We start from the raw sequence: 13,471 nt of genomic DNA, 5'->3' as shown, positions 1-13,471 counted from the left end.
GAGTAAAACTGGCTTTCATGTTTCTGTCTACTTCCGGCGCCGCGCGAGCAGGCAGCCAGTTTCAGCAGCTCCGCACTAATTCCGTGTTTTTTTGTCATTTTGTTTAGTATTAGATGTGTTTTTGTGTTTCTGTATCTTCTGCTCTTTTTCCTCATGATGGAGCAGACTTTTTTCTGGAAAACTTTGTTTTTATTTACCCTTTTTATGGTGTTTATGTTTGGAGACTGCGAGAGTGGCCACGCTCCTATTGTTTACTCTCGGGACCAGCTGATCTCCATCGGGCGCTCCGCTGTGCCTACTCCTGCTGAACGACTCGATATTCCCCGCGAACTGAGAAGGAAGAGACGTGGGAGACGTGCGGGCATAGGTCGTCGTTGCCAGGGGAGAAGGTACAGACCCGTCATCCCGTCCATCATCATGGGAAACGTGAGATCTCTTCCCAACAAAGTGGACGAGCTAACGGCGCTAACGCGACATCAAAGGAGCTACCGGGAGAGCAGCCTCATGTGCCTGACGGAGACGTGGCTAACCGAGCTAACCCCGGACTCACACATAAACATGGACGGCTTTCATTTGATCCGTGCCGACAGAACCAAGGAGAGTGGTAAGAAGAGGGGCGGGGGTCTGGCTGTGTTTGTAAACGATAGATGGTGCAACTCCAGACATCTAACCATCAAAGAGACGCTCTGCAGTAAGGACATTGAACTGCTCGCTGTTGGTATGAGACCGCACTATCTTCCTCGGGAGTTTTCACATGTTATTGTGATAACTGTGTATGTGCCGCCCTCTGCTAACGCTGCTGCAGCATGCGATGTCCTCCATGCTACTACCAGCAGACTCCAAACACAGCACCCACAGGCCCTCTTTCTGATCTCAGGGGACTTTAACCACGTCTCCCTGTCCTCCACTCTCCCCACCTTCACCCAGTATGTCACCTGCCACACCAGGAATACCAACACACTGGATCTACTGTATGCCAACATCAAGGAGGCATACAGCTCATCACCTCTGCCTCCCCTGGGGGGCTCAGATCACAACCTGGTTCATCTCCAGCCTGTGTACAAACCCTTGGTACACAGAGAACCAGTTGTGACACACACAGTGAAGAAATGGTCTGAGGAGACTGAAGAAGCTCTGAGAGACTGCTTTAGCTCCACTGTGTGGGAAGAGCTTTGTGCCCCTCATGGGGAGGACATCGACAGCATCACGGACTGCATCACTGATTACATCAATTTCTGCGTGGAAAACACTGTGCCCACCAGGAGGGTACGGTGTTTTTCAAACAACAAACCCTGGATCAACTCTGAAATAAAGGCTCTCCTGAAGGAGAAGAAGAGAGCCTTTAGATCAGGAAATAAGGAGGAGCTGAGAGCCGTGCAGAAGGATCTGAGAAGGAAAATCAGGGATGGAAAAAACATCTACAGGAAGAAGATGGAGGACCAGCTACAGCAGAGCAACATCAGTGGGGTTTGGAGGAGTTTGAACTCAATTTCAGGCCACAAACCAAGCCCTAGGGTTGTGGGAGACTTAGAGTGGGTTAACAACCTGAACCAGTTCTTTAACAGGTTTGACCAGCAACCCACCCCTCCCCCAGCCCAGTCCCCCCTGCTGTCAGCCCCACCATCTTTAATGACTGCCAACCTTTCTTCTTCTTGGGACCTCACACCTCTCAGCTCTCAGCCATCACCCACCCCCTTCACTTCTGAGGACTCCATCTCACAACCCCCATCCCCCACCTCCATCTTGTCCCTCTCAACTCATCATGTGAGGAAGGAGCTACGTAAGATCAAGGTGCGAAAGGCTGCTGGTCCAGACGGCATCAGCTCCAGGCTCCTGAGGTGCTGCGCAGATCAGCTGTGTGGCATCATGGGATACATGTTCAACCTGAGCTTGAAGCTGGGGAAAGTACCACAACTGTGGAAGACCTCCTGTGTGGTACCGGTACCAAAGACCAAACATCCAAAGGATCTTAGCAGCTACAGGCCGGTAGCCCTGACATCGCATCTAATGAAGACCCTCGAGAGGCTGGTCCTCAACCATCTACGCCTCATGGTGTCGTCTTCGTTGGACCCGCTGCAGTTCGCCTACCGGCCTGGCATCGGGGTGGATGACGCCATCATCTACCTCCTGCACCGAGCTCTGACCCACCTGGAGAAGCCTGGAAGCACTGTGAGGATCATGTTCTTTGATTTCTCCAGTGCTTTTAACACCATCCAGCCAGGACTTCTGAGAGACAAGCTGGAACTGGCAGGAGTGGACCACCACATCTCCGAGTGGATACTGGACTACCTCACTGACCGCCCACAGTACGTGAGGACACAGGGCTGTGTCTCTGACAGGCTGGTCTGCAGTACGGGGGCCCCACAGGGAACTGTGCTGGCACCGTTCCTCTTCACCCTCTACACTGCAGACTTCTCCATAAACTCCCCACGCTGCCATCTGCAGAAGTTCTCTGACGACTCTGCCATAGTTGGCCTCATCACAGGTGAGGATGACTCAGAGTACAGACAGTGGACTCAGGACTTTGTGGACTGGTGCCAGCGGAACCACCTCCTGATCAACGCCGCTAAAACCAAGGAGCTGGTGGTGGATTTCCGCAGGCGCAGACCCACCACACGGACACCGGTGAACATCCAGGGAGTGGACATTGAGATAGTGGACTCTTATAAGTACCTGGGTGTTCACCTAAACAATAAACTGGACTGGACTCATAACACTGATGCGCTCTACAGGAAGGGTCAGAGCAGACTCTACCTGCTGAGAAGGCTGAGGTCTTTTGGAGTGCAGGGGACACTCCTGAAGACCTTCTATGACTCTGTGGTGGCATCAGCCATCTTCTATGCAGCAGTATGTTGGAGCAGCAGCTTGTCTACAGCTGAGAGGAAGAGGATAGACAAGCTCATCAGGAAAGCCAGCTCTGTCCTAGGATGTCCTCTCGACTCAGTGCAGGTGGTGGGAGACAGAAGGACTCTGACCAAAATAACATCACTGATGGACAAGGTCTCCTATCCCATGCATGAAACTGTTGCTGAGCTGGAGAGCTCCTTCAGTGACAGACTGCTGCATCCTAAATGCACAAAGGAGCGTTACCGCAGATCCTTCCTCCCAGCAGCTGTAAGACTTTATAATCATCACTGCTCCCAACAAAAACCACAATAGCCTACACAATGTAGGATAATACATAATATACTGTAAATAGTCCAGCACATCATGCACATTGTATATAGTGTTATTATTATTAGTAGTATTAAGGTTAATATTGTTTGTTGATTTTATATATATTCTTTTCTTAATAGTGTGAATTATTATATTATTATATCTTTATTTATATTTATAATAACTGCGGCTGCTGTTACACCCAAATTTCCCCTCTGTGGGACAATAAAGGCTGTTTCTTCTTCTTCTTCTTCTTCTTCTTCTTCTGTACCAGAGAACAAGGATTTTTTTTAGCACGACTGTCATGCAGCCGGATCTCTCTTGGTTAAATGATGATGTGGAGGTCCTCGATTCTCCTCTTGTGGTAGAAGCTTATGAGGCAGGAACTAATGCCTATCGGTCCAGCAGAACTATGAAGCCCATATGTAAAGACAATTATTCAAGTAATGCTTTCAAGGCAGAGTGTCGTTATGATTTAACATTTAAAGTACCCGCACCCAAGTGTGTAAGAAACTCTGTAAATCCTATTTTAAAGACTATGACCAGTGACACCAATATTGATTCCCCGGGAGCCAGTTCATATCGCCAGGCTATGCCCTGCTGCTCTCTCCCTCCCTGAGGAGGCGAGGCAGGCAATCATTAACATGGTAGATTCTTTGTGTTTGAAGCTACTGTCTGACCCATGTAAGGAAGAACAGAAAGCTATCCCGGCCAAGCTTCAAGGTCTAGTAGTTGATTTTGCTTGGCTGTTTCCTTATCACCACATTACACCTTCTGCCTCCCATGGTTCCCAATAAATCAGCCTCAGAAAAGACTGTGGTAATAGAGACAATGGACACATTTAACCCTGAGCCTGCCCCTGCACCTGTTCCCATTCCTCGGGTGGGAGCAGTCAGCTCCAAGCCTCTGCTGCCACAGCCCACGCTGGCTGCAGCAGCCTCCAAGCAACCTCAGTCTCTGTTTCAGTCGGCTGCAGCTTTCCGTCAGCCTCAGTCAGAGCCCCAGTCAGCATTATCATCAGCTTCCTCACCCATGTCTCCATCTATGCCATCTCCACCACCTGCACCCACCCAATCCCCAAAGCAGCTCCAGCTGCCCGGGGAGACAGCTGTGTGCTCTGCACTGCAGCCCCAGCCTGCGCATTTGGGGTCTCGCTTTGAAGGTCCCGCTCAGCCAGGGGGTCCCGCTCAGTCCGAGCCACCAAGGATCAAGAATCCAACTTTCGCCAGGTCTCCTCTGGGTCCTCATTGACGCCGCTGATGGGACTGCGGTTGGCCTCCTGTCTCGTCTCCTCCTCGACGCCACCGATGGGAACGCGGTCGGCCTCCTGTCTCGTCTCCTCATCGCCGCCGGCGCTGGGAGTGCGGTCGGCCCCCTGTCTCGTCTCGCCGCCGCTGCTGGGAGCATGGTCGGCCCCCGGTCTCGTCACGTCGCCCTATGTTAGTCTTGTCTGTTCTCCTCTGGATGGTTGTTCTGAACTTAATTTCATTGTATGACTTGATGTATGACAATAAATTCTTCCCTTCAATAAATAGAAAATAAATAGAGGTAATTTCAGCTGGTGCAGCTACTTTTAAAGCTTGAAAATTACAAAAAAAAAAAAATGGAGGATTGAGGATTTTCAGCACTCACAGTCAGCTGTCACAGTGTGTGGAGAATTCGTTGATCCATTTTTGCTCCAAAAGAAAATGCTTCTCCTGTTTGTGAATGGATCGACCAATAAATGTCCTGGTTCAGTTAGAGCTGGTGTTTAAACAGTCGTTCATGATGAGGACGACTGTTTAAACACCAGCTCTAACTGAACCAGGACATTTATTGGTCGATTCGAGGATCAAACACCTGTTGTGAATTTTGCTGTTAAGCTCCTCGTTAGAGAACAGCAACTTGTGCAAAAAGTTCTGAAACATTTAACAGTTGGACATGTGCATGAATTTAATGACGACTTTACTGTAGCAAAATTAATATAAATGAATAGAAAAATCAAATACTTTTAATTTAACAATATTTTTTGCTTGTGTGTTGACTGCAGCTTTGCTTCTAAAAAATTGCAACTGCACAAGGAAGAGATGATGAAACAATCTATAACACTCGGTCTATTAAGTTATCAAAGTGTTACAATCTTTAGCTTATGTATTTTTATTTTTTTTTTACATGAAAACAAATAATTAGCACCTTCTTGGAACCAGTAATTAGTGCTGCTGTAATTTGATTTTTATAAATTACTGTCAGAGCTGATTGTCATGCCTTATGATACGAGAATTTGTGTATTTTATTATATCTATACTATATAACATACAAGTCATTTTGTGACACAAAGTAATGAGAAACAAAATAATTATATTATTAATATTAGTACTCCTGGTTACACTTGGATAGGTCGTCTATATTTTCAACACCCCAGAAGCTCCCCGTGAAAGCGGGCCTCTCTACCGGCCAGCTTCAACCAGCCCCGCTGCAGACGAGAAGACACTGCTGGCTGCAATGAGTGGGTTATCTCCTGTTTTTTCGCAACTTAAAGACAAGATGGCGTCTATTGTGTAGAGACTCGATGCTCTGGACTCTAACAAAGAAAAGACGGCAGCACAATCCAAAAACTGCGGTAAGACTTGGTCGTTTCTAAAACAAAAATCCTAAGAGTGGCGGAATGGTCACAGTAAGCTGACAGACGTATTGTGATTTGGTTTCTTATTTTTATTTGGTTTCATCTTATAGGAAGCAGTTCCTGCACAACTCTGAATCCAATAAAAGCCGGTATGATCCTCTGCAGAGGTAAGAATCAGAAACAAAGCAGCAGTATGTGTGGAGGAGAGAAGAACTCAAAATGTTTTTACTCTTATTTATTTTCACCTTTATTTTCCACAGACTGTGTTCGCCTCACAACGCGAGTGTGAGTGTTCCTAATGCGTGGACCGTGATATAATTGTGTGTAAGTATCTATTGGTGGTGTTTGTTTGTGTATTTTTTGCCTGGATATGTTTATGTATACACTGTGTTTATGCTCTTTATTTACAATGTACAAAAATGTTTTCCAGCTTCTTGTAAAACCTACAGACGGTCCGCCGCAGCTTCTGCTACAGTCAGCCTCACGTTCAGGAAAAGGCGGCAGCCATTAAAAATCCTGCCCGGTGACGTGCAAGAAGGAAGCCGGTAAGACGTGTTGGATTGTATTGTTGGTCTGCTGTATTTGTGTAGTTAGCTTGGAAATGCAGTTTTATTTTTGGGAAATATTACTTATTGTTTCTTTTAACTTTATATAAAATCTGGCTTCTTTTGAACAACCCAAAATGTATATGAAAAGGTGATTCAGTGAAGGTGAAAATAATTAACATTGAATGTTTATAGTTTCAGCAGCTGTAACATTTTGGGACCTAAAAGATAAAAAATGTATAATCAGTTTAAAGGTGCCTCAAGGGTTAATGACCTAAATCACTGAAGTACTTTTATCAATGTTAAATGTTTTCAAAGTACTTGTTCATTTGTCTTTTTTTCACAGGATGCACAGGACTTTGTCACATAACCATTGTTTTTGATGATAAGATGGGCTGATTAATTTTTTATTTTTTTTATTTTTTTTTTGCACTCAGGGTCTTATCTGCTATGTGTGCATTCAAAGTCAAGAGACTCAAACTTTCAGTGTAGTTTCCAGATTTTTCACAATATTTCATTTAGTTTCATAATTACTTAATGTGTGCTCTGTGTCAACAGCTGCTGGCGAGTGTCCTGGCAGTGAAGGAGGTTGCCTTCTAGGATGGTGTCACCACTGACCTCATGTTGGATGAGGAGGATGGCGTCTCAGAGGGCGTATCAGGCTGGATTAAGACCCCCAAGCTTCTGCAGCCAGGAGCTCAGTGACCTCTGAGCCAAACTCCAAGACAGACTAGAAGCTCACCCTAAATACAACGATGCACCATAAGTGTTTGTATGCTGGACCATGCTCTGAGAGAAAGCCACCACCACATGGCCCAGAAGTAGCAAAGCATTATATGTCAGAATGTTTTTGTTTTCTTTATATATATATATATGTCATGTCCTGGGCCGTTGGCCCAGCGTTTTGTGTTAGTTTATTTCCTGAGTGTGTCCTCCCAGTAGGTTGATGTCTTGTGTTTCCTAGTGTTGTGATATGTCTGCGTCTCTGTCCTGAGTCTGTGCCTGTTCCCCGTGTTTAGTCAGTATGTTCCTTGGTTTGTCACTTCCTGTTTATTTTGACAGTCTGGTTTTCCTGTGCTTTGTGTTCAGCTTTGCTTCCCCTGTGTAATTAGTTTCATTTGCCTCACCTGTTGTTCCCTGCTGTTTCCTCTTGCCCTGATTACCCAGTGTGTATTTAAGCCCTCAGTTTCCATGTGTTCCTTGTCGCGTCGTTGATGTTGTGTGCCCGTGTGTTCCTGTGCTCCCTGTGGTTCCCCTTCGTCTCCCTTCTGAACGGTTTTTGTATTGTTTTTCCCTACTTTAATAAATGCCTTTAAGTTATGCCCATCTCCGGAGTCCTGCATGTTTGTCCTTCCTCGTCCGTTTCCTCCCCGGCCATGACAATATATATATATATATATATATATATATATATATATATATATATATATATATATATATATATATATATATATATGGATTATATGATGTGTGTATGTGCATATTGCTTTGTAAATAAAAAAGAAAAGAAATTCAAACTTGTGCCTCACAATTTGTTTCTCTTAATTGAATTTCTTTTAGTTGAGGTTATAAGCATGGCATGAATACAACATAACATACAAGGTATATCACAGAAATAATAATTAAAAATAATTTTTATTACTGGGTTATTATTTATTAGGGAGGGGCTTACCCAGGCCTGTCTTTATAAAGGCCAATGAGGGACAGATCTACCAGCCAATCCCATGTGAGTGCTGAATTGTGATGGCATTTTTTTCATCCAATGACAGAGAAGCCACGTGGGTCTGTTGCCGCTGCTTCAGCTTGCAGCGCTGCTATTCCTATGTACTAGTCGTTAACGCCTGCCGGCTCCCCCGTACCTTTACCCCCCGCTGCTTCTGGTGGTACGTAAACGACCATATCCGTCTCAGGCGAATGAAAATGCACATGCCCGTATGCTGACGAACGCTGCCGTTTACTAGCGGCGCCCGCGTCAGTATACGGGGACGAATATGCTTGTTTTCGTTCAGTGAATGGTGGAACAGGTTTTGAAAATCTAAAATAGATTGATAAATTTTTAGTCAGTATGATCTTACACAAATTTCCACTGCAAATCACTAAACATTCTTTTGATCAATTTATTTTTGTGAATCTAAAAAATAAGTAAATAAATAGTTTTGTTTGTTTGTTTGTTTGTTTTTTAAAGTAGCGCTAAACTGAGCAATCTAAGCTTTGTCCCTTTTCAGTCTCCTGTTAGAAGTTCTGCATGAAGTTCCACTTTTATCAATTATAAAATTGTTTTAAAAGCTACCTACTAGCTTGGGTGGGGTTACCGGGCCCCACCCTGGAGCCAGGCCTGGGGACGGAGCTCAAGGGAGAGCGTCTGGTGGCTGGGCATTAGCCCGTGGTGCTCGGCCGGGCACAGCCCAAAGAGGTTACATGGGCCCGCCCTCCTGTAGGCCCACCACCCACAGGAGGTGTCGTAGGGGTCGGGTGCAGTGTGTGTCGGGCGGTGGCCAAGGGCGGAGGCCCTGGCAGACTGATCCCCGGCTATCGAGACTGGCTATTGGGACATGGAATGTCACCTCTCTGGTGGGGAAGGAGCTTGAGCTAGTGCATGAGGTTGAGAGATACCAGCTAGATATAGTTGGGCTCATAGTTGGCCTGGGCTCTGGAGCTAGTCTCTTGGAGAAGGGCTGGACTCTGTTCCAGTCTGGAGTTGCCCTCGGTGAGAGGCGGCAAGCTGGGGTGGGTATTCTTGTATCCCCGCAGCTTGCTGCCTGTACGTCGGAGTTTTCACCGGTGGACAAGAGGGTTGTTTCCCTGCCCCTTCAGGCCGGAGAACGGGTCCTGACTGTTGTTTGCACTTATGCGCCAAATGACAGTTCAGAGCACCCACCCTTTTTGGAGTAGCTGGGCAGGGTGCTGGAGAATGCTCCATCTGGTGACTCCATAGTCTTGCTGGGAGACTTCAATGCTCACGTGGGCAATGACAGTGAGACCTGGAGGGGCGTGATTGGGAGGAACGGCCTGCCCAATCTGAACCCGAATGGCGTTTTGTTATTGGACTTCTGTGCAAACCACAGTTTGAACACCATGTTCGAACATAAGGATGTCCATAAGTGCACAAGGCAACAGGACACCCTAGGTCACAGGTCGATGATCGATTTTGCAATCGTATCATCAGATCTGCAGCCGTATGTTCTGGACACTCGGGTGAAGAGAGGAGCTAAGCTGTCAACTGATCACCACCTGGTGGTGAGTTGGATCAGGTGGCAGGGGAAGATGCTGGACAGACCTGGCGCGCACCTAAACGTATTGTGGGGGTGCGCTGGGAATGCCTGGCAGAAGCCCCTGTCCGGGAGATCTTCAACTCCCACTTTCGCCAGAACTTCGACAGCATTCAGAGGGAGGCTGAGGACATTGAGTCCGAATGGACCATGTTCCGCACCTCCATTGTTGAGGCTGCTGCTCAGAGCTGTGGCTGCAAGGTGGTTGGTGCCTGTCATGGTGGTAACCCCTGAACCAGATGGTGGTCACCGGAGGTGAAGGGAGCCATCAAGCTGAAGAAAGAGTCCTATCGGGCTTGGTTAGCCTGTGGGACTCCGCAGGCAGCTGACAGGTATCAGCAGGCTAAGTGGAATGCAGCTCGGGCAGTGGCCGAAGCAAAAACTCGGGTGTGGGAGGAGTTCGGTGAGGCCATGGAAAAAGACTTTCGGACGGCATCGAAGCGATTCTGGCAAACCGTCAGGTGACTCAGGAGGGGAAAGCAGTTTATAGTGCGGGGGGGGTGCTGCTGACTTCAACTGAGGCTATAGTCAGACAGTGGAAGGAATACTTCGAGGACCTCCTGAATCCCACTGACACACCTTCGGTAGTGGAAGCAGAGTCTGGGGACAAGGGAGATGACTTGACCATCACTGGGGGTGAGGTCATTGTGGCGGTTAAACAACTCCTTGGTGGCAGGGCCCCTGGGGTGGACGAGATTCGCCCTGAGTTCCTGAAGGCTCTGGATGTTTTAGAGCTGTCTTGGTTGACACGCCTCTGCAACATCGCGTGGAGATCTGGGGCAGTGACATTGTATCGGGAGACCGGGGTGGTGGTCCCCATCTTTAAGAAGGGAGGCCGGAGGGTGTGCTCCAACTTTCGGGGGATCACACTCCTCAGCCTCCCCGGTAAGGTCTATGCCAAGGTGCTGGAAAGGAGGGTACGTCCATTAGTCGAACCTCGGATCCAGGAGGAACAATGCGGTTTTCGTCCTGGTTGAGGAACGCTGGACCAGCTCTTTATCCTCTCAAGGATATTCGAGTGTGCGTGGGAGTTTGCCCAACCAGTCTACATGTGTTTTGTGGACTTGGAGAACGCATTCAACCATGTCCCTCGGGGTATCCTTTGGGAGGTCCTGCGGGAGTATGGGGTGACTGGCCCGTTGTTGCGGGCCATTCAGTCTCTGTACAACCGCAGTGAGAGCTTGGTCCATATAGCGGGCAAAAAGTAGGATTCGTTTCCTGTGGGTGTTGGACTCCATCAGGGCTGCACTTTGTCACAGATTCTGTTCATAATTTTTATGGACAGAATTTCTAGGCATAGCCAGGTGGCGGAAGGCTTCTTCCTTGGTGGCCTCAGAGTCTCATCTCTGCTCTTTGCAGATGATGCGATCCTGTTGGCTTCATCAGGTGGTCGCCTCCAGCTCGCAGTGGAACGGTTCGCAGCCGAGTGTGAAGCAGCTGGCATGAGAATCAGCACCTCTAAGTCCGAGGCCATGGTCCTCAGCCGGAAAAGGGTGGAGTGCCCTTTCCGGCTCAGGCACGAATTCCTGCCCCAAGTGGAGGAGTTCAAGTATCTCAGGGTCTTGTTCACGAGTGACGGGAGAAGGGAGCAGGAGATCGACAGACGGATCGGGGCTGCTTCTGCAGTGATGCGGACGCTGCACTGGTCTGCCGTGGTGAAGAGGGAGCTTAGTGTAAAAGCAAAGCTCTCGATTTACCGGTCAATCTACATTCCTACCCTCACCTATGGTCACGAGCTTTGGGTAGTGACCGAAAGAATAAGATCACGAATACAAGTGGCAGAAATGAGTTTCCTCCGAAGGGTGCTCTCCCTTAGAGATAAGGTGAGGAGTGTGGCCATCCGGGAGGGGCTCAGAGTAGAGCCGCTGCTCCTCCACATTGAAAGGAGCCAGTTGAGGTGGCTCGGGCATCTGATTAGGATGCCTCCTGTGCCCCTCTTGGGTGAGGTGTTCCGGGCATGTCCCACCAGGAGGAGGCCCCGTGGTAGACCCAGGACACGCTGGGGAGATTATATCTCTCGGCTGGCCTGGGAACACCTTGGGGTCCCTCCGGATGAGCTGGAGGAGGTGGCTGGGGAGAGGGAAGCCTGGGCTTCTCTGCTTAGGCTCCTGCCCCCCGCGACCCAGCCCCGGCTAAGCGGAAGACAATGGATGTGTTGGATGGATGGGTGTGCTGGGAAGTAGATGTGCCCAGAAGAAGAAGGGGGACGTCCAGCCGGCTGAGAGCAGCAATTTTAAGTGGCTGCGTCTGTAAGAACTGATTCAGATAAATTTTTAAAGGAATCCTAAGTAAGTGGAATAAAGTTTATTTTAGTAATAATAACTGGTAAAATCAAACTGGTTATGGAGGTCTTTTGCTGTCAACTTTTTTGAAATGACTAAAACAAGAATTATTTTTCCCCAGCTTCAATCCACTTGGCTCTGGATGTAACAAAGGCACCCTGAGCTCTTTGAAGGCACAGATCATCTCATTTGGACTTTAGTTCCATCAATACCCAACTGTTTTGATCAGACGAGTTTCAATGACTCATTTCCCGAACAGATTGTTTTGATATTGCTTTCCTTTCTACTGAGTTCTTTGCAAAATTTGATAGCAGCTATTCTAATCTTATATTTAAGATTTCAGATTAGAGATCAACAGGTATGATATCACTACAGTCTACTGACCAATCAAGTCTCTGGAAAATAGCATCAGCAATCCTGGAAGCTCCCTCAGATCTCTGTGCACAGATAATACAATTAGATAGATAGACTTTTTTTTTTATTATTTATTCCATTTATTGTCAGAATATAGTCAGTTTTCCATGGTGGCAATGACAGAGCTGTCTCATATAGTTGACCGGGTCGATATTTCTAAGTTTAGCTCACCCATAGATGCATCTTGGGCATCCGGTTGCAATGCATGAGTAGACGCACGCTTGGACTGCTGCTGCATTAGAGCTTTTTATACTTTTTATCCTTAGTAAGGTCCTACGTATTTTGTTTTCTGAACTGAATACCCCTCATATATTAATTCTGTCATGCCCAAGGCCGAAGGACCTAAAAAGGAAAAGGAAATGCCACCGACTACTGCTAGTATAACAATGGCGAACATTAGCTCGCTCCTGAGAGAGCATAAGGAGGCCCTGTCTACGGAGTTTAAGTTGTCTTTTGAGTCTCTGAACTCGACACTGGACAGCATCAACTCTACTATGACAGACCACGGACAGCATATTGGCTCTTTGGAAGATAATGCAGCTGCCCTTGATACATGTTTGCTACAGGTGGAGAAGATGTGTGCTAATCTTCAAAAAGATAATGAGTTGTTAAGAGCTAAAGTAGTGGACCTGGAGGGGTGCAGCAGGTGCCAAAGCATTTGCATTGTTGGCTTACCAGAAGGCATAGAAGGTCCCTGTCCGTCTTCATTTTTTCTCAGCTTTTGACTGAAGTTTTCGGTCAAGACACACTCCCTTCCCCTCCTGAGATAGATCAAGCCCACCGGACCCTCACTTTCAAACCTGCTCCGGGACCCCGTCCTCGCCCTGTTATCCTGCACTGTCATTGCTTTCATTATTCCCGAAGCATGCATGAGAGGTGTGCTGTCTTATCAGGGACATAAGATCTGCTTCTATGATAACTACAGTCTGGAGGTTGTAAAGCAGTGCAGCAAGTACCCGAGTGTCATGACTGAACTGTACAAGCGGGGATATAAGCCGGCGTTGCTCTTCCCTGTGAGACTTGCATCACACTCCCAAACGAAGATAAGAAGTGGCTCCCATTGGCCACAGATGTGGCTAAATTCATGTAGGACTTGGGTCAGGATCAGTTAGAAAAAAAAAAAAAAAGAAATCCGGGTTTTGTTCGTAGATATCTTGAAATCTAACAGTTTTTCTTTTTTTTTCTTCTTCTTTTTTCCCTCTT

The sequence above is a fragment of the Archocentrus centrarchus genome, unplaced genomic scaffold (assembly GCF_007364275.1).
Source record: "Archocentrus centrarchus isolate MPI-CPG fArcCen1 unplaced genomic scaffold, fArcCen1 scaffold_26_ctg1, whole genome shotgun sequence".
Classification (NCBI taxonomy): Eukaryota; Metazoa; Chordata; class Actinopteri; order Cichliformes; family Cichlidae; genus Archocentrus; species Archocentrus centrarchus.
The sequence above is the reverse complement of the archived record's forward strand: the minus strand, read 5'-3'. Positions refer to the sequence as shown.